The 21,545-nt window shown below is 34.2% G+C and overlaps 1 protein-coding gene across 7 annotated transcripts in view; it reads right to left on the bottom strand.

Annotated features, from left to right (window-relative positions):
• LOC129222068 (DNA-binding protein Ets97D-like) overlaps positions 1–21,545 on the bottom strand; it is a 68,896-nt gene that overhangs the window by 44,103 nt on the left and 3,248 nt on the right. For 3 of the 7 annotated variants that reach the window (XM_054856494.1, XM_054856499.1, XM_054856496.1), the window contains exon 2: positions 20,309–20,481. The exons of 3 other annotated variants lie outside the window; for them this stretch is intronic. The gene's annotated coding sequence lies outside the window, so the exon portion shown is untranslated. Of the gene's footprint in view, positions 1–20,308; positions 20,550–21,545 lie in introns of those variants that run through there. One more of the 7 variants, XM_054856497.1, reaches the window with a different exon arrangement.

The following is a 21,545-nucleotide window of genomic DNA, read 5'->3' as shown; positions in this document are numbered from 1 at the left end:
CCGGCTTGCCCTCCCCACCATAGATCCGGCTCTGGTAATTAGCATACCATTATCACGATTTCAAGAAAAAGTCTTTGGTTTTTAAATTAATGCTGAAAAAATCTTAAAAGTTATCATTTGGCTTTTTAATTTAATTGCTAAAATTAAATTTTGACTGAAAATCAAATTTTTTTCCACCGACCAATGGGATGGTGCCCCCCTCCTCTTTGTACGCCCTCTCGGCTTCATGTTTTTTTTTTTGCACCCCCGAATCTCTTTGCCTTTGTTTTCTTTTTTCTGCCCTGGAAATATGAACAAATTCTGCTTTTTTTCCCTTGCGCCCTCAAACCTGTGTGTCTTCGATTTTCTGCACAAACCTGGACTCCCAAAGGGCTTTGGGAGTCTCTCGGGGGGACCTAGTCCACCATTGGGTGCTTCCGGCAGGAAAAATAGGGTCAAAAACTCGCTAAAAAACAAATAGGATGAAATTCGTATAGGGGGGATTTTACGTTTTCTCGTGTATTTTGCTGACAGTTGAAATTGATTAATAGAGTCATTTATTTTTGAAAACATTGCATGTTTTTCAAAAGATGTCAGTAAAACAAGGCGGCGAGCAGCTAATGCTTCTTTGCACAGGCGCTTTTTGGATTAAAGAGTGGGATAAGTAATAACTTTTAGTGGGGCTGAACTGGAACATGTGTACTAGCAACCGAAATAGTTTCGCGCCTATAATAAATTAAATAGGATCACCCGGGTTAAAATATGGAAAAAAAACAGCTTTTTAATTTCAGTGACCCTTAGCAGAAATATCATGAGATATAATCGCGTTTTTGTTCCATATTCTATACGTTGTGTATCTTAGGTCTAATTTGGACATAGTTTGTGTTAACTTTTTGCTTTAAATTTAGTGTGAACGGGTATACCTATTTTACCCCTATGTACACCCATTTTACCCCATGCTTTGGGATAAAATGGGTATTAGGGTGGAGCTTATTTGCACTGAAAAAATAAAGATTTAATTTTTGTAGGTCTTACCCTCTTAATTTGTTCCTTTTAATGAAAAACCACTAAATATGAAGTTTGAATGAAAAATTTTGATATTTAGAGGTAGCTCAATGAACTTGAAGTTTGTTACATAGAGAAAATTTCAACAAAAAGTGATAGTTACACATTTATTTATATAGCACTTGTAAATCAATTGAGACATGAAAGAAGATGGTTTCTAGGTTATAAAATGCACCTGGCATTGTTCTGGAAACAAGTTATTGTTTTGAAACAGTCCCAGATAAAGTCACTTTCCTGCTGTCAGGGTATATTCTGCGGTATTCCTCGATGACTTGCAGCAGAAACTTCAACTGCATTTCATGATATGTTATCAGTCCACTGAATCCTGAATGAGAGTCACTCCACGTTCAGCATGATCATTCATTACATTTAAAGCTTGAATAATTTTTTTGGCTTCTTTGTAGTCATCTCTTGTTTTCCACGATGCTGGATCAACAGAAAGATAATCTACGGGCAGGTTTAATGCCTGGAACAGTGACATAGACTTTGCTGTTACAAAATCATCCAAATTTTTGTTCTCAAGTATTTGAAGATCAATCTTCCTCTGTTTAGAATTTTCTTTAGCTGGTTTTTTCATAGCACTGACCATTTTTATCTTGGTAGATGCACTGACATGACTATCAAAAAAAGTCAACGACACTAGTTCCTCTGTTAAATATCATAAATGGTTGGAAAACTTATTTGCAGCTGCTTTCGAGATATTTGTATGAATAGCGGAATATTCAATCAAAGACTTCATTAGTAGCAGGTCGTTATATGGAGCACTTGCAGCTTCTGGTGCTGATATCCATGCTTTCATGTATACACGTGCAATGAAAATGCATACAGCTGTTAATCCCTTCTCTTCTTTAGATGTAAGCTTGAATTGCGATCTAAACATCCAGATTTTAAGACTATAAATACATTTCGACATCCAACGGGCATGATGCATGGCTCCAGGCGACATAAATTTAACACCTCTAACAGGGGCAGTTCCAAGGAAAATAAGCACAAATTCAACTAATTCTTTATAATCACCTCTTAGTTGGTTATGTGACTATTCCATGTATTTTTTTGCATAAGCAATTGTATCTTCTTTTATATCCTTTATCAGTTCATCAACTACGTCAACTGAAATTCCAGTTTTGTACTGGTCGGTGTCAATGGAGCTCCAAAATTCCTTGAAACGTTTGAATAATGGAATTTCAGGAGAAGATGTGGCTCCCATGCACACTTGAAACACTGAACCTATAATCATTTAGTTCCAACACATGATGCCTGCACGCTAGGGACAAAAGTTCCTTTTCAAGCTTTTGTTCTAAAAGAACACATGCACCCAAGTTACTGCCAGTGTTTGAACTGGTTGTGTCAAAACACATAGCACGTATGTTGTTTGATATTCCCCAGCTTTCAATAGCTTTAAATACTGCTGTAGCCTGTGCCTCACCTGTCCCAGATGGAAGCTTGGGAACTGCAAGTAGCTGGTGAATTCCTTTCCCAGTTACAGCCCCCAGTACAGGTAGGTGATCCACTTTATCTTTTGCAACTAAATCAGGAATTAATTTGCTGTCCCAATGGATAACTAGAGGGATGTTAGGTTGAAACTTAGCCTTTATTTCTGCATATTTCTGAGCTCTTTCCTTCCTTCTTTGATGGCAAATTGAGTCCTTATTTAGAGAAAATTCATCGAGATTGAATCCTAAGCCTTTTGCAGTTTCTGCTATGACACAGAAAGCCTTTCGGTCTGACACTTTTGTTCTGTCCAAAGCTGCAGCAAGTTGGGGAGTAACTATAGTTTTTCTCCCTCGCTTCCTTTTCTGTCTTTCTGATGCTTGTTCTGTGATATCCATTTTCTTACCTTCCGTTGAGCTTAAGTTGCTATCAGTTTCAGTATCAGTAGATGATTCAAGTTCTACTATAGAATCTTTTAATTCTTTAATTTTCTGTTGCTATATTCGGGCATTTGCTTTTGTTTCTCGTTCAAGAGCTTTTTTCTCCTATATATCAAGCTTTTTATCAACTCCTAACATTGATCCACACCTGCCTTTCTTCCTTTGTGCTATTAAAAAGTCTTTGTCTTCTTGTAAGACTGCTTTACTGGTTAAAACATCAAAAAGATCTTCTAGTTTAGAGAGAAAAGTTCATTCCTTAACTTGCTGTGTTGATAAACATCGAGCTTTATTTTTCTTCAAAAGCTCTGGGCTCAATATAGGCTGATTTTGCTACCGAAAAAATCAAGTCATAAAATCAGGCAGCTTCACAAAAACATCTAAAATTTTACAAAAATTCGCATTTTAAAATATAAAATTTGTTTCTCTGTTTAAAACAAAATTTACTTATAGCATAAAATTCTAAGCAGGTTTACATGAACAACCGCTTAAATAACAACCTTTTTGTGGTATTTTAACTAATTTTTAGCTGTTTCTCGCCAAAGTGTATCTATGCAATATTATCGCAATCTTTTAACATGTTTTGGGGAACCGTTTTTCTCATAATTTCCAATATTGAACACGGTACATATCCCATTAAGCTGAAATTACGAAAGTATTTTTGGTACTACTTAGGTTTTTTAGCTCCCCCCCCCCCCTCCCCAAAAAACAAAACCTGTTAAAAATAATACTAGATGACATTTACACTTTTCGAACTAAAATTTCACTTGTTCTACTTCTCTTTTACAAAAATTAGGATGCCTCTAAGATTTCACAAAAACAATGCTGATAAAAAAAAAAAAAAAACTTTCACAAAAATAGAATGATGCAATACTTTCACAAAAATAGGTAGCGAGGAAAATATCCTGGATTGGCCCCTGTTTATACAACTTTTCAAGCTTCATTTGACAATTTTGGTTGTCTCGCATAGGAATTCTAGCTTTTTGCCAAAACTTGGCAATTTCTGTGATGGTCAGAGTTGAAGCTTGTCTTATGGTTTTCTTCAATTCAAGATGATGATGCAAAAAATGTCCCAGAGCCATATGCAAGGATGGCAATTTTCCACCTTTTAATTCTGGAACTGACCCACCAAGAAGACACAAGTCACTTTGAGATCTTGTGGCTTTTGCAGTCATTTTGCTTTCAAAACTGAAGCAAAAAGTAAAATACTGAAAACAAACTAAGTACTAAAATAACCAAATGTGAAGTTGTATGTGAAGTTAAAATAAGTCCAAGGTATATTTATAAAATAATGGAAAAGTAAGCAATCTTTGCTTTTCGTAAAAAAAAAGATCCCGCAATGTTAAAAATTTCAGTTGTTGAGCTACCTCTAAATAATCTTTAAAAGTGCTAATATTTGGCCTGAATTTTTTTTTCATACAAAGGAACAAAATGAGAGGGTAAGAGGTTAATATTTTCATAGTTGAAAAATAAGCTCCACCCTAATGGGTATATGCTGTTTAAAGTTGAACTATACTGTAACTAATGGAGAAAATTAAAAAAAAATTAGTTTAATTGCATTGGAGGATAAAAACTTGAATCCAAAACAACCACAAAATTTTTTTACTGAACCAAATTTATGAGCAAAAGGTGTCTTGTCAAAGACTTGCGGTTTGGCTGAGGTAGTATTTTTACAACTTGTGATGCCTGTACAACATCAATGTCGACTTTCTTGGGGAGCACGTAGAATAATTCGGCAGATGGCTTTGTAGCAAACTTCTCAGTATATTCACTTTCAGCTGAGATTTCAGTGATTAAACCTATGAATTTTTGAATAGACTTCGTCCACAAATTAAACAATGGCCCAGTCGCAAATGGCTAGGTTTAACAACTAGGAGAGCACATATTTTCACTTCTACTTTATTAGTTATTTTATCAATTATTGTTAATGTCCTTTTTTAAAAATTTATTTAATGTTTAATTATTTGTTTATGTTTTCTGCTTTTGTTGTGTCTCTTGCCTGTTTGTGTACAATCTTGCAGCCACCTGCTCTGTAATTAAAACTTCTCCCACCTTTGTTTGTACTCTTACTTTTTTTTTTTTTTTTTGTTAATTTTTCACAGCCTTACCAGTGTTAAAAATGGCTGTGAACCAAGAAGTATAGCAGGAGAATTTAGTTATTCAGTACAACTTTGCTCTGAGGCATGAGGATTCTGTAGTGATTGTGTGTGAGGTGGCACTTAGATTATGTTCTGGGCATAGTCGGTTTTAAAAGGAAATTAAAAAGACAGCCTATTAGCTATCAATACCAACTATGTTTTATAATGTGTAGTATTGAACCATATACATAATAAACCTACAGTAATCATGAACTATATCGATAATAATAAAAAAAATATAATACCTTTAAGTACTAATCGGCATAAGTTATAGTAATTAAAACATAAATAAAACAAATAAATGCATAGTGCTTATTTATAAAACTTAAAAAATATACTTTTAGTTTAAAACGTGAAAAATATCTAACAGCTGTCTCGCAAAGATAATTTAAGTTTTTTAATCTTCATACATTCAATCAATGTCTTAAACTCGAAAATGTTGGCTATACCCATTTTTCCCTGTGCAACTACAAGTACTATAAAACTTTTGTAAATATTAAAATTTACTTATTTTTTGAATTTTCTGTTAGAAAAATTCTTTTTCTATCAAATCCAAATAAAAAACTTCCGAAACTCTTCCCGTAAATTTTGCTAGAAAGAAGTTTATCACTCACTTTAAACGCATTTTTCTGTGTTCTGAAAAATAAAACTGTTGCTAAGCCTGGTAAATGAGTTGTTAGATATTTTTCCCCAAGTCAAAATGTTGCCAGATATGTACATTGTACACACTTTCCAAAAATGTTGTCCAGTAGAATAAAATCAAGAAAAATGCAACTATACCCATTTTACCCCGGCTACCCATTTTACCCCGGGTCCCCATAATAATTTACTGAACATTAATTGCTTCCTCCTTGATCAACTACTGGCTCCTGGCGTAGGCTCCGTGCTACCAGTACATTTTAGGTGGCGGCATATTTCATGCTCAAATGTCAAATCCATAGAATAGTTTTTCCTTTACAAATATTCTAACTCACCCTTTTCTTGGAAAATGGGGGGGGGGGGGAGAGATGAGCCTGTAAATTTTGCACGGGGCATTTACAAGCAACAGCGAGTAAACATATGACTCTCCGTTATGGGCGCAAAAAAGGGGGGAACAGTGTTGTTTCCAAAGAAAAAAATACTGCTAACCTTGTTCTGTGGTCTTCATTGTGCAACTATAAAATATAAGTAATTTGGAGATTTTGGTGTAACATCTGACTGGTATTACATAGAACAAAGCATTTAAATCAGCAGAAAAATACTTAGTTCAAGTATCACGAAGAGGCTCATTCTGTAAATATTTAGATTAACAAAGATTACAGCTGAATCATCTAGCTAAAAACATTGACATTGAGAATTTGTTGCTTACTAGCAGAAATGCTAAGGATCATAAACACAAACCTTCAATGACACTTTTTCGAAAATTGTGCTGTTGGCTCAGACCCGTGTGGCAGTGGTGAGTTGGGCAACAAAAAGGGGGGGGGGGCATTCCCCCTTTTTGTTGCATTACTGCCCGCCCCCCAGGAGGCTGAGCGTATTATTTGTTAAAAAACATTCCATATTGTTACAGAGAAGAAACGAACACGCCTTGGGAAAATAAAGTAATTTTAATAGAAAAAATATAGAATGTTGGGGGAAAATTAAATTTCTTTTAAAAAAGGGCCTTAAAAAATGTCTATAGTTGCAGATTATTCATCAGTTAATCACGTCTCTCACCCCCTATTTCTCTTATTCCCCCTTCCTCCTTTTTTTTCTTTTTCCTAGACGATCAAACAATAAGAAAGTCTTCAAAATGCTACACTTTGGAAGCTCCCTCCTCCAGCCAAAACCATTCAAGGGTTTGGGTTTCCAGGGCTTCAATTTCGCCAAATTCCAGGGTAGAACTACCAATTACCTCGCCATCTAACAACATCGAAAATGGTTTAAGACCGCTTTTTTTTAACTACAATTTTAAATAATGGCCGAGCCCCAAACGTTACGAAATGTGGTCTACAGTCAAGTTTTTCAAAGACTTCCCAATTTCCGAAAATTTAAGGGCAAGGCTATCGAACCTCCTTTTGCTAATCCCTTCCAATCCGTCAAAAACTGGATTTTTAAAACGACAATTTCTTGAGGCGCTTCGCACTTAGTCCCCTTAAAATAAAGTGAGCTGGCGCTCCCGTATAAAATCTGAAGATGCAAAAACTATCATTCGCAAAAAAATCAAGGTGAAAAGCTTTAAACTCCTCTCCTTAGTATCACTGAATATTGCTTAAAAATTTCATCTTTTAGGACTTCTATTTCGAAATGTTCTTTGGGGAGAGCCCCAGAGCATCCCCTTCCCTAACCTCATCAAAGCTTATCGGTAACTTCGTTTTGGAACTTCAATTTCAAAAAATTGGGAAAGGGGTGATCAATTTCACTCCAGTTTTCAAAAAAATCAGTCAGAAGATAATCCCTAAGTTCCATCCCTTACCCTAACGTCAATAAATATCGCCTATAATAGCGTTTTTAACTACTAAACTTGCGTTCTTAGGACAACAATTACAAAATTTTCTCAGGGGGAGATCTCCCAGACCCTTCCCCCCTGTAAGATAGGGAAGCTTTTAAGTGCGCCCGTCATTTTGTTTTTTCAACAGTAAAATAGATTTGGGTTCAAAAAGAACTTACAGACATTTGCAAACTGATTTTATTGCACTATGTCCGTTTTAAACGAAAAATTTTTTCATTCAGACATTCTTAGTATAAAATGAATTTTGAATCAAACCCTTTTGCACTTTACAGTTTATTAAAAATATTAAAATACATCTTGATAGAAAAATTTAAAGCAAGATAGATGTGGGGGAGGGCGGCATTTTGAAGTTTTGCCCCATCTCAGAAACTTTCTAGATCCGGCACTACTAATTACTTCAAGATAATAAGTAAAGACAAGGGAACAAAGTCATTAATGATGGCTTCCTCTCTGCCTGCAGGGAAGGAAAATTCAAGTAAGGTAAAATAAACAACTTTACAGACACAGAAGCAATATTAGGAAGCTCATCCTAAGATTGAATACTTTGACCTTGAGGAAAAAAGATGCACAAATATGAAGCACTGTATAAACGCACCTCATTGATATTACTTTTTTACAACAAATAATTGGCGGAAAATTCATAGGGAATCTAAGTATTTCATTTTGCAACGGAAATTTTTTTTTCATTTGATCAATTTTCCCTGAATTTTTGTTGTTTCCAAAATTCCCTGACATTTTCCTGAGTGAAAAAGTTCCCTGACTTTTCCCTGATCTGTCGCCACCTTGTTATATTTAGAGAAATAATCTCCATTAAAAATTATTACTGGCACAAAAAACTTGATATTTGTGCGACCAAAACTTAAGATATTCCAGTTCAAAGTTTTAGGGGACTATACAGAAGATGAGATTGGAACTTATCGTCCTTTCAGAAAAATGACAGGTCGTCAAAGTAAGAGAAATGAGGTTTTTACATTTTTCATTGCTATTTAAAAATGAATGCAAATGTTATGCTGTGACATGCAAAACCACACAACAAAACCTCGAACAATTTGAAAAATCACTCTATACACACATAATTTTAAACACTTGTTAACCGCTATATTTTCCCTCAAAAGGTGTCTTTGACAGTGAGTGAAAAGTGTTGCAAGTCACAAAAAGCTGCATTTCATATCTTGGTGAATAATCGGTCGCACTAATTTTAAACTTTTTGTGTTGGAATTGTTTTTTAATGGTGATTATTTCCCCAAGCATAAGTTAGGGGACCTGGGGCCCATATAAAAAATTAAATTTTGTATTTTTTGACTCATTTTTATTTTTGCTTCTAACTCTCAATACCTTAACTCTGTATATAATTTTGAACATTTTTGCAATTCGAAATATACATCTAGGACTAACGGTTTCAAAAATAAAGGTCTTTCGGATTAAAACGGAACACCCTGTATTAATGGGTATCTCAGATAAGAGTTGACAAAAGGTATAAGGCTTGTTGAGATTTGTAGTGGAATCCGAAAGTTATAGATCTGGGCCTGCAGTGAAGAATTGTTTAGAATAAAATTTGTGGTGAACATTAACTGACGTAGCTGTAAAGTTATTGCATATGAATTATATTAAAATAAATATTAAGATAATAGCTTCTTACAACAGTCACTGTACCTTTTTAGGTTTTATGTACTCATATCTCCGAAAAGAAAGTTCATTTCATTCGACACATGCAATCTTGTACGCAGAAATAAACTATTAAAACTTCACTTAAAAATGCGGCAAAAATCTAATAAATATTTAATATTTTATAAATATAATTCGGACATTGATAAATACTCACAGACTCATTCTTTTCATTTGTAGAAAAATTGGAGGTGGACAAGGACGTCCTAGTCTCAGAGTCTGATACAGGAACTCGTGATATCAGGGTCCATACCCTTTAGTCAGAAAAAAATTCAAGCACTTTTCAAGTACTTTTCAAGGTAAAAAATTTTGTTTTCAAGGCAATATCATAAATTTGTACTAAAAATATTGTATGCAGATTTCATTTACTACAAACACATAGAAATAAGGCAATAATACAAAAAAGTATAGGAAAACAAAATTGTTTTTTTCTACAACGAGAGACGCTTTGATGAAAGATCTACTGCGTTGAAAGTCTTTCTGAAAATGTTTGAAAAGTTGGGTCATAAAGAGAAGCAGATACCAAGAGCCTTAATTTTGAGGTTTTTCAAAAGTTGCAGCAGTCAGAGGTTTGTATATTTTCTAGAATCAGCAAATTAATACTTAAAAAACCCCTTTCATAAGTGCTTTTAACTTTTATGAGAAGAAACTAAAATATCTAAGTTCAATGGCATTGCCAGAGAGGAGTTTTTGAAGTCACTCCCCCCCCCCCCCGGTTTCAACATTTATTTCCAATATCTATACAGTGGTTTATTACAATATAAGAGCGGTTAGGACAAAAACACTACCCAGAAAGTTATTTCAGTTTGCACTATTAAGTTCTAAAAATATTAGGTTTGCAAATCATTTATAAGTATGCAAATCAATTATTCGTATGTATTTATTAGCTGTTCAGCCAATAAGGCATTTCAACTGTCCTCGAGTAAATTTAAAAATTAGGAAGTAAGAAAAGTTTATGAAAGTCCTCAGTCCAGTCTCTACACCTCAAAATATACAAAAGCAGCTTAAGCAGCGATAAATACTTTGAATGCAAACTTGAGCCTATTCAGCTTTCATTAATTAACTTGCAATAGACAATAAATGTGCAAGTTCAGATTTATAGAGCCATATTTCGAAATTGAAAAGATTCAAAAGTTGACATGTATTATGACAAAAGTAGTTTTATTTTGGGAAAAAATGGGTTATTGTTGAAATTAGAATTTAAATTTAGAAAGGCAATAATATTCAGGTGTAATTGTGATTTGTGAGTTCATAAAAAATTACCTGAAAGTTTCAAAGAGCAAAATGGGGCGAGGGGGGGGGGAATAATTTTTAAAACTAAGACCCCTATTACTTGAATATACATATGTACAACAATAACTTTTGCTATGCATACAATCATAAAATAGTTTATTAAGTCAAAATATTCTGCATAGAAATACCATGCCCAGTGCCTGTTGATAACCAGCAACAGGCACTGGGCTTAACTAGGCTGGTACTGGTCAATTTATTAGATCCAAATGAAGATGAAAGACCCTCCTTAAGCTATCTACCCCTTTGCTGATTAAAGCCTCTTTCAGTAAGTTCCAAGTACCCACAACCTTGATAAAGTAGTAATTTTGAACATTTGAGGAAAAGGGGAAAATTGGAGATATAAGGAGATAAAAGCATAAAAACGAACACTACTGGATTTCAAGTGAATAATCATAACACAACCACCTCTGTTATACACCTTATTTATTTTAGCAGACATAAAAAAATGATGTACTTATAAATAAAGTTATATAAATCAACTTTATATTTAAAATACAAACTTTAAGCTAATCTGATGTAGCAGTGTCAAAATAACTACTAATTGCCAAAAATATAAAAATATTTACAAAATGCAAAAGGATTGAAATCTCAAACAAGGGAAGCAAATTTTCGCGAATTAAGTTTAATGTTGTCATGTTTCCCATAAAATAAACTTATATTTTACTGAAGTTAAACATAAAATATGCTAATCTACGGTAGCAAATATGAAAATAACATCCGATTAGTGAATATATTTAAATATTTGCAAGATGCAAAAAGATTGAAATTTCAAACACGAGAAGCAATTTTTCGCAAAGTCTGAGTTTGTTCAACGTGGCATGTTTCCCATGAAATAAATTTATTTGTTTTTCATTAAAATTAAACAAAAAATATACTAATCTAAGGTAGCATATGCGAAACTAACATTTGATTAGCCAAAATATTTAAATATTTGCAGGATGCAAAAAGATTGAAATTTCAAACACAAGAGCAATTTTCCGCGAAACCCGAGTAAGTTCAATGTTGTCATGGTTTCGAAATTAATTTCTTTGTTAATTAATGAAATTAAACAAAAAATAAACTAATCTAAGGTACCATATATCAAAATATCTTTCGGTTGTAAAAAACATCAAAATATTTACAAGATGCAAAAGGATTGAAATCCCAAACACGGAAGCAATTTTTCGCGATGTTGTATACTGAACACATGTTCAGAAAATTGCATTGGTGAAATACTTTTTTAAAACTTCTAAGCACAATTTGTTGATTTTTGAGAGAATTTAAGCACTAAGAAACTTTTTCAAGGTTTTAAAACTTTTTCAAGGTTTTCAAGCACTTGAAAATGAACTTTCTTTTTTCAAGCACTTTTCAAGGTTTTTCAAGGGCGTACGAACCCTGGATATGTTTCCATCAAATTTGGGTTCATCAGTTTTTTTTTAACTTTGCAAAAAAAAAAGACAACTTGTCACTTGAAAGCTTCATTGTTTTTGTAATAGGTGGTTCTTTTCTGACTAAACAGAGCTTTTTTCAGTACAGTTTCCGTTTAATACGAGGGGCTAATTTTTGGTAACCCTCGTACAACGAGATTTCACTCAAACACGAAGCTAAAATTTTACACTCCTTGCAAGAAACAAAATCCAAAACACTGATTTAAACTAATTAACTATTTACAGCACATTTACAAATAAAACTCAGCACAAACAAAAACAAAACCGTGTAAAAATTAGTGTTCCCGCTAGGCCGTTTTTGAAGGGCGCAGTGCCCTGCCCTTTTCCATATCAGTAGAATGCGCCCTGCCCTTCTTTTAGATCGCGAAATGCGCCCCGCCCTTTTCAAAAATAAGAAATTGCACCCTGTGTTTTTAAAAAGATGCCTTGACCATCGTTTCGACCTGCCGCGATATCGGGGCAATTTTATTTGTCCAGCCATTGTCTGCTAAAATGTGCATGTCTTATTCTTGCTCCCAGAATTTCACCATGAAAACGGCCCCATAAACAAAAGGGGAAGCAAACACCTAAGCAAAAAGGGGATGAGATTCTCAGAATTCAAACAGGCTTATCAGTAGGAAACAAAGGCATGTTCTTCCCTTCTACTGAAGGTGGGTTTTTGAAAGGTTGTGGGAAGGAGTAGGGTCTTCTGGGAAGGGAGGGACAGAGGCGTAGGAACTTTGTAGAAGTAGGGGGAGCTGGGGCACATTATGAGAAGTGTCTGGTATGTAAGGGGCAGAAGCAGTGGCCCCTTAATATAATTGGTGGGGGGTGGGGACTTTAACTTTTTTTTCTACATATGAAATCAGCTTCGAAGCTTCCATCTCTTTTTATCTTGTATCAATTGTTTGCGGAGAGAATGAGGTGATAAAACTTCTGGTTTGAAAGAAGGTCAGTTAGTACTCGATGATGAGCACGTAAAAATAGAGGAGTTTCAGGGATCCTCACCCGGAAATTTTACAGAATTCTTGTTCTAAAAACGAATTTTTTGGTGATCTTTGGTAATGTTAAGGGGAGAAAAGTTTTGAATACCTTCCCTGAGAATTTTTCGAAATTAATATCTTAAAAACGCGATTGTATACCATATTTGTTGACTTTAGTGAAAATATGACTCGAAGGATTGTCCTCGATCGATTTTTCGAATCGATTTACATCTCCCGCCCAATATTTTGATTTTGAAGTCTAAAACATAATTGTAGACAACCTTCAATGATGTCAGAGGAAAAGACTCTACTTTGGAAACTTTTAAACTTGAAGTCCTACTAGAGAGCGTTTTTCAATGGTGTTATCAGAAAAGGTTCAGGTTCCTTCTCGTTAATTTTTTCGAAATTGTAATTGCTAAAACATGCGACTGTGGATCATATTTGTTGGCGTTAGGGGGCCCAGCAATTTTTTTTTAGTTGAAGTCCCAAAACCGGACATTACATAATCTCCCATGTTGTTGGATGGCAAGATATCCAGGGACTTTCTTACGGTAATTTTCAGGGAATCGGAGCCTTGAAAACAAAATTTGAGGTGCTCTGTAATAATTTTGGAGGAAAGGGGAGGCTTCAACAGCGTAGCATTTAGAAGAATTTCTTATTTTCTGAGAACTAGAAAAAGGCGAATAGATGAAACAGGAGGGCGGAGAAACAGAACATTGGAAAATGTGTTAAAATGAAGTGTTCGTTATATATTATATTGTTCAGATGTTTTTGTAAAAGTCTTTGATAGAAACTATGAAATATTAATATAATAATATTGTTGGGTTTTTTTTTCTGCAATAGTAGATGAAAAGTAACAATTTTGTCATGAAAATATATCTGTAAGTGACGAAAAAACCATAATTTAGAAAGCAAAAAAAGAAGAATTGTAACTTCGTAAAATATAATCTGAGGGGTTAGATAACTTAAAATGAGATAAGTTTTTGGAAAGTTGAAAGTATTTGAACAAGTGCAAACAACCTTAGCAATCTTTTTTAGTTATGTCTGGAGCACCCATGCTATTCATATTTAAATGCCAAACTGACTCATCACCCCCAGCTTGCTAGACACTTAATCTTTTGTTCCAGAATTATAAAGAAATTAGAAAAATTTTCGAAGTTAGTTGTCAAAACGCAGTTTTAGGTGATAGTTGGCTATGTTATTGGGAGGAGAGGTTCGGGGTCCGTCTTCAGCAATTTTCCGATAGTGAAATTCCAGAAACGCAATTTTAGATGACTAGTTAACCCACGCGAAGCATTCGAGTTCAAAGGAAGAATTTTCTGATTTCAATGCAACTTCGAGATGCTATAGACCAAAGCAATGCGTAGTAAAGCAGCAAAATAAATTGAAGTTGATCCTTCTGCAAAGTCAAACTTCGATTTACCCTCCTAAAATCAATGTTTTGTTTCCTGATTTTAACAACAACAGATATACAGCTTAGAATTTTGCATATTAGTGGAAACTTGGATTAAAATTCTGCTAAAAAACAAAAACCCATTAAAACGATATTTTTCGACCCAGATTTGAACTCTCACCCTTTCCCTCATTAGCACGCTGCTTTATCCAACCAAGCCAATGTGTCTTCGCTCTCAGGTGCTATTCATTTCCAAAATTATTTGAGTGGTTTGGTTTTTCCATAATGAAATTTTCAATTTCTAGCCTTATATTTTTATTTGTTTGAAATACAAGAGTTTGCGGCCCCCGTCAGTAAAAAAAAAAAAATTTGAATTTTTTGGTAGTTCAGACTTATCTTAGTTTATACACTTTCTTTTGTTTTAGGTATCATGTCTCCAGAACATCGTGATAAAATTTTCGTTTAATTTCGCCTTTTGTATTTAAACACTTAGAACTAGCACACTAGCAGTGGTGTGACTAGTCATGACATTTTTAAACCTCGCCTTACTCTGTTTTAACTTTTTCTCTAATTAAAATGTATTTTGGTGGCACATATATTTTTTTCTACTTAATCACTATTTTCATGATGATATTTTTACAAAAAAAAAAAAGAAAGAAAGAAAGAAAGAAAAAGAAAAGAAAAAGAAAAAAAGAAATTTAAAAATGCCGGCAGTCCCTATGAAGTTACGTTTATTTACGTATTCATTTTTTACTCGACTGACGCTTGTCATAGATTTGTACTAAACACTGAATACTTTCTTTTCGTTAAAAAATGTTCGAAACGTTCGTTTCAACGCTCCTCAGAGGTAAATCGTAATGCATAACCTAGCTTGGATGTTCCTAAATAATATTCAAATTTTGCATTTACTTTCAAATTTTGCAGAAAAAACTCTTTTCGACACTTTTATTCTATTTGTTCACTTATCATTTATATTACATGTTCTTAAAATCGTAAAGGTTTCCTTCCTGCTTTTTTTTTTATTACTAATATGAAATTGGTGACGCCATTTCTGAAAAACTGGGCGGGTGGGGGGGGGTAGCAAAACCCTTCTTGGTGATGACTCTGGTGCCCCCCCCCCCAAAAAAAAAAAAAAAAAATTTTTTTTTTTGGTTATGCTACGCCTCTGACTGGTACTGATTTTCACAGGCCGCGGAGTAGAGTCCACTTTCCCGCATTTCGGCAATCAAGAGTGTTTAAACAGTGAAAAAAAAAGGTGATGGTGAATTCAAGCGCACTGACCACTCCGTCTGCTCACTGCTTTTGTTGCTCATTGGGTAGAAATTCCGAAATTCCCAAAAAAGGCAGATCACATTTTTGAAATCAGGTTTGAGGTAAACAATGTACGGCAAAAAGCAGCAGTGCAAGAATTTTCCGGGGGAGTTAAGCCGGTCTGAAATATTCCAGGGGAAGCTCAAGCTCCCTCAGCTCCCCCCTTTCCGACGCCTATGGGGAGGGATCTTTATTTCATTCCTTCCCATCCTTGATCTTCTGAGAATCAACAATGAGAGAGGGAATAGGACATTTTCCTAAAATTTCAGCCCTTTGTGTTCCTTTTTCGTCTCCACGTGGAAATTAGGCTTAGCTAATTTTAGCGCAATGCTAGTTATTGTGTAGCAATCTTTTCACATCTGTTTCTGGAAAGTTAACTTTCTGATTGTTTCCTAAGAAGAACATAGTACAAAGCTTACTGGGCTAAAATGCAACGGTATTTTTTAAATATCTTGGATTTTTAACCCCCATCCCCAGCCCCCTCTAAAAAAACCGTTTGAAATGGAAACATCGTATTGACATTCAATTCTTTCCTTTTTGCTAAGTATTTTTATTATCTTTGTATATGTGTGTGTGTGTGTGCAGGGGTCTGGCCAGAGGATATTTGGGTCTGTTAACGGACCCTTCACAAAAATCCCATAAACCAAAACGGACCTTTCACAAAATCCCGATCAAACAAAACGGACCTTTCACAAAATCCCGATCAAACAAAACGGACCCTTCACAAAATTCTGATAAACAAGATCGGATCTGTCACAAATTGTTTATTGAAAGAGCAAATCTGAAAGCAAAATAACGCATATTTCTGTGTATAAACCAATAATTTTTGGAACCTTTTTTTGAGTCAAAATAGAGGGATCAGCTTAGACAAAATTGGCTAATGTTGAAAAAAAAAAAAAAAAAAATCGGCACTCTTGCGATGCTCCTGCAAGCAATAAATAATTGCTACTGCCAAATAAATATAATGGTTGTTTGTTTTATCACAGCTAATTAGCAGCGGTGTTGTTGTAAACTTTTCTGAAAAGGCATTGGTAAGCACTTTTCTCTGCTCATGATTTAATAAACAATAAGAATATATATCTGCGAAATGAACTTAGAACTGCAAAGGGATAGTAAGGGTGAGGAAAAAATATGATTGCTTCAGATAGGGTTACCAACTTCAAAACTATCACCACTTAGCGTCTGGCGTTGAACCTTTATAATGAGATTAGAAAATATTCTCATCATTTTGTCGGCTTGTCAATATTTGCGTTTTTACGGTGCGGTGCGATGTTCAATTGTTATTTTGGGAGAAAATTATATGGGTTTTGATTTTTTGATGCTAACAAGGATGATTAACTTTAAGTAAACTCTTTTAATTACCGTTTTTTTTTCTTTAGATGTCTACATTTTGAAAAATGCAATCTTTTAACATCCAATATGAGAATCATATTTTGTTCTTTTTTCAAGCTAACTTCGCTTTATTAGGATTCAAATAAATGAAAAGCTCTTTATTTCTGTTAGAACTCTCATTTCAAGTTTTTAAAGCAAAATTCCATTTTCTGTTATGAGTCAAAAATTAAAATGCTGAACAGATGGTTTATTTTATTTCATTATTTTTTTTTTTTTGGGGGGGGGGGGGGGGGTCAACTGTGTTCACAGATATTAATGATATGTTATCATAGGACTCTAAAATGCAATTTTAAAATAATTTTATCAAAAATATTTCTTTTACAAGCCGTTTTTATACTTTTGATGCCTTCACTTTGAGAATTGCGATCTCTTTGCATCCGCTATGGGAATCCGATTTTTCGAGTTTTTGATGATTATTACTCTTTGTTAAGAGGTAAACAATTGAAATATCTTTTTATTTTTGTTAAAATCACGGAATTTATAAGTTTTAAACGAAATTCTGTGCTTTTTAAGAGTCTTGGGTCAAAAAGTTGAATGCTGAACACTATTCTGAATTTTGTTTTATTTGTTTATATTTTTGTTACAATTATTTTAAATACTGTACAGAAATATATCTAGTATAATTTAACATAATGCAGAATGGTAGATAAATATTGATACTTGAAAGAGCAATGCCCCCCCCCCCCCCCAAATATCAGGAAAAAAATCCAGAATGGCTTTCTCGTCATGGAAGAGAAAAACACTCAACTTTAAGTTTAATTGATGCAGTTTGTGCCATCTCTAAATTCTAAAATTTCGTTTTAACAATTTTTTTTTTTTTTTTTTTTTTTTTGCGAAATTTTTTCATTTTTCACAAAAAACGGACCTTGTGAAAAATCCTGGACAGACCCCTGGTGTGTGATTCATATAACAGATTATTTAAAACACTTATTGACATAATAAAAAGCATACTTTTGACATACTTGTGCTTTTTTCTAACAAAAATAATTTTGCACTGTTTTTTTTTCTTTTATAAATATTATACAATTGATTTTTAAAAAAAATCACAAAACGAAAATGCTGAAATATTAAATTTTCACAAAAATTGTCTGAGATAAAAATCTTAGCTTGGCCCAAACTGCTTATGCATTGCATTTAGGAGCGCATACATCTGCCAACACATTTGTGTTATGAATTTGAACTCCAAGACTAGGAAATAAAACTGAAATAAAGTCTTTTTAGTTTTGCAACTCACTACCACTGCATTTTTGAAGCACTACACACAGTATTTTAAGTTAATTATTCTATTTGAAGTGTAATATATTTAAAAAAGGAGAATTTACACTCATCAAAATTTTGCTGTCTACTAAAATACTTAATGGCACAATGCACTTAACTAGGCAGTTTCTTTGTTAGGAAGGGGAGATCAGTAATTAAATACTGCTCTTCTTAAATTGAAATTCAAAGGCTTTTGAAATGCCTAGAATTTTTTTTTACTCTTATAGGTACAGGCCGGTGTCCAGAATTTCATAAAGGGAGGGGTTTTGGTTTCAATGTTTTTTCATTCTTACCTGCACTGTCAGAAAAACACAACAGTGGCTCAAACAATTCATTTCTGTTTAACGGCTACAATGAGGGGCATAGAGGTGTGTGGGGGGAAGGGGGGGGGTCCAAAATCTCAGAAGATGCGTTTTCAAGTGATATTGCCAATTCTATTATTGTATATTTCATATACAGTAGACATGCCTAGTTTTTATTCGGCTCATGTTTATCCGGATCAAACTTGTATGGTTAAAAAACATATATTTACTTAAATAATAATTTAAAACTGTGAGTGCAAAACAGTGCTGCAACTAGAAAAAGAGTTTTAAGGGAGACATGTTGAAAAATAATATAATCTGATAAGGGTGCCGTGGTTCCTCCCCCGGAAAATTTTGAAATTTTTAGTACTGAAAACGGAATTTTAGACGGTCTTTGGCTCCGCGGAAATTTGTAGAAATTTAAGGTGTGGAACAGGATTATAGGCCATATTTATTGACGTTATGGCAAGGAATGCGGCTCAGATACTCTCCCTAATCGTTTTTTCTTGAAAAATAGATTAAAATTTATTTTTAATCTCCCTTTCAAATTTTTGAAATTGAAGTTCCAAAAATGCAATTGCAGATTAACTTTGAAGATTTTTACGAGGAGGGGATTCTGATGCTAACCCCTGGATTTTCCTAAAAAGTTCTAAAACTTTAAGCAGTATTCTAAGATATTAGGAGGAGGGGTTCACAGGTTATTCTACTTAAATTTTTAGTTAGTTTTGTTTGAAGAACCCAATTTTTGATGATATTAAAGGAAGGCGATTCGAGTACTCTTGCTTGCATTTTTTCTGAAACTGGAGTCTCAAAAACGCAGTTGTACGACCATATTTAGTAAAATTAGGGCCCTTTTAAAACTGAAACAAAAACAAACCCGAGTTTTGGCGACACAATTTTAAGCAATGTTGATAGAATAAGTGATGTTGTACGGGGGCTTTTTCTGGAAATTTTGCGAAACTGAAGATCTGGAAACCAAAGTTTGAAATGCTCCGTAATGCTATTGGCACAAGAGGGGAGGGGGGGGGGGGTTCGTAAGAGTAGCATTTTGAAGAAGATTTTATTATTTTCAAACAAACTAGAAAAAAGGGAAAAAAATGCTGGGAAACTTCAATGAGAATGTTTTGTTTTTTTAAATACCATAAACAAACTTCAACATTAAAGTTTTCAACATTTAAGTCAAATTTACACATTTCTTTGGTTGTTATTATGTTTCCACTATGGGAGGGGTTTAACCCCTAAAACCCTCCCCTTGGACACGGCTCTGTATAGGTAGTTAAAATTATGGCCTGAAAAGTGTTGAAAAACACCCAAAGCCAAGTTTCAGCATTAGCTAAATGTTCCTATGACGTGTGGAAAACGTGCTTAGCTTAGTTGGCATTTGTGTGTGTGTGTGGGGGGGGGGGGGTGAGCTAACCCTATTCTGAAGACAAGTGCGTTTTCTGGATGAAATCATATTTAATACTAAAGTCAGTGGTGACGGTGATCGGGGGAGGGGGGGGAGTCATGGTGCAGACTAGACTGTATGAATTTTTGCAAGGTGTTTTAAGTGTTATTTCTCTTCTTAATTTTTTTTGGGGGGGGGGATTCCTCAGTACTTTTTGAGTGATGCATCATTGGTCTTGGGTGGGGGGGACACCGCGTTGAAATAGTGCCCATTTTGAAAAAGGTGCCCCTTTCAAAGGTCAGCACCCTGCCCTTTTTTTTTTCTAGAGTGAACACTAGTAAAAATCACAACAGAAAGAAATAATAATTTAGAGACTTCACAGAAAAAATATATACATACTCAAACGTTTTATAAATTGAAACGATGCCTGCTGCTCCAGAAATAGCTTAGCAATAACTCTTGTCGATTAAATTTGTTGCATAGAAAGCAATCGGGTGGCAGACACGTCTTTGTTCCTTTTTATTTAACTCGCGTCTGATAGCAGCGCCGTAGAAAAACCATCTCCAGCAAAGCTATATATAAATGGAAAAATGAAATGCAATGCCACAAAAAAAAGGAATTCAAATATTTACTTTTTCTTATGGTTTCGTTAAGGTTTTCTTTTTCTTTTTTCAAGCAATCATTTTCACTACTCAAATGCAATAAACCTTATAACGATTACAAAATATCGTTGCAGATTGGGGGGGAGACCACGACCCTCATGCCCCCCCCCTTCATGTAATGCCCAAAAAACTGAATAAAAAATTCAAATTTTCTTAATTTTTCGAGCAAACATTCAAATACTGTCGCGGGTTTTAGTACAACTAAAGATGCATTTGCTTTTTTTACTATATACTGTGCCTACCGGATACCGGTTTATTTTTTCTTTCTTTCCCATTAATAATTGATTTTGTACATTGTAGCAGTATTTTATGTTGAATAAAACTTTTTTTTTTAAAGTAAACATTCAGTTCTTTATGTAAGAAACAGTAATGTACTGTTAGTTAAGAGATGGTTTTAAACAGTTTGAGAGGGTGTTTACAAGTGTCTAAAATAATTGGGTAGGTTTATAAAAAATTTTACACATACCCTTTTCCACAACGCGAAAATTCGACTTACGCGAAGGGTCTCGGAATGCATCCCTCACGTAAGTCGGGACTCGACTGTACTACAAGGCAATATACATTGAGGTTTGTAAAATGGTGCAATTTTGCATTATTGGACGATTTACATCAACTGGACGCACACAGGTCATTGCAGTTGAACAAGAGTGCTTGCTTTTATTAAACAGAGGTGAAAAAGAGGAGAACATTTTGAAAAATCAACTGAGTTTTTCAAAAATGACATAGACATTGTGAGACTGCGTTTACACTTGAATATGTTAGCTGATAACACTAATGAAAAAACAAGTGGTCTTAAAAAGCAGGGTTGGTAAAAAAAGTTTTTTTTTTTTCAAAAAAACCAAAAGAACCGGTTTTTTTGGTTTAAACCAGGTTTTTTTGGTTTAAACCGTTTTTTTTTTTTTTTTTTGGTTTAAATACTATTTGCGAGAAAAACAATTTTCAGAAGGTAATTAAGGTTTCATGTAATTAAGAGT

Source organism: Uloborus diversus, chromosome 5 (assembly GCF_026930045.1).
Source record: "Uloborus diversus isolate 005 chromosome 5, Udiv.v.3.1, whole genome shotgun sequence".
NCBI classification, from domain to species: domain Eukaryota; kingdom Metazoa; phylum Arthropoda; class Arachnida; order Araneae; family Uloboridae; genus Uloborus; species Uloborus diversus.
Note: the sequence above shows the minus strand (reverse complement) of the source record. Positions and strands in the feature narration are given on the sequence as shown.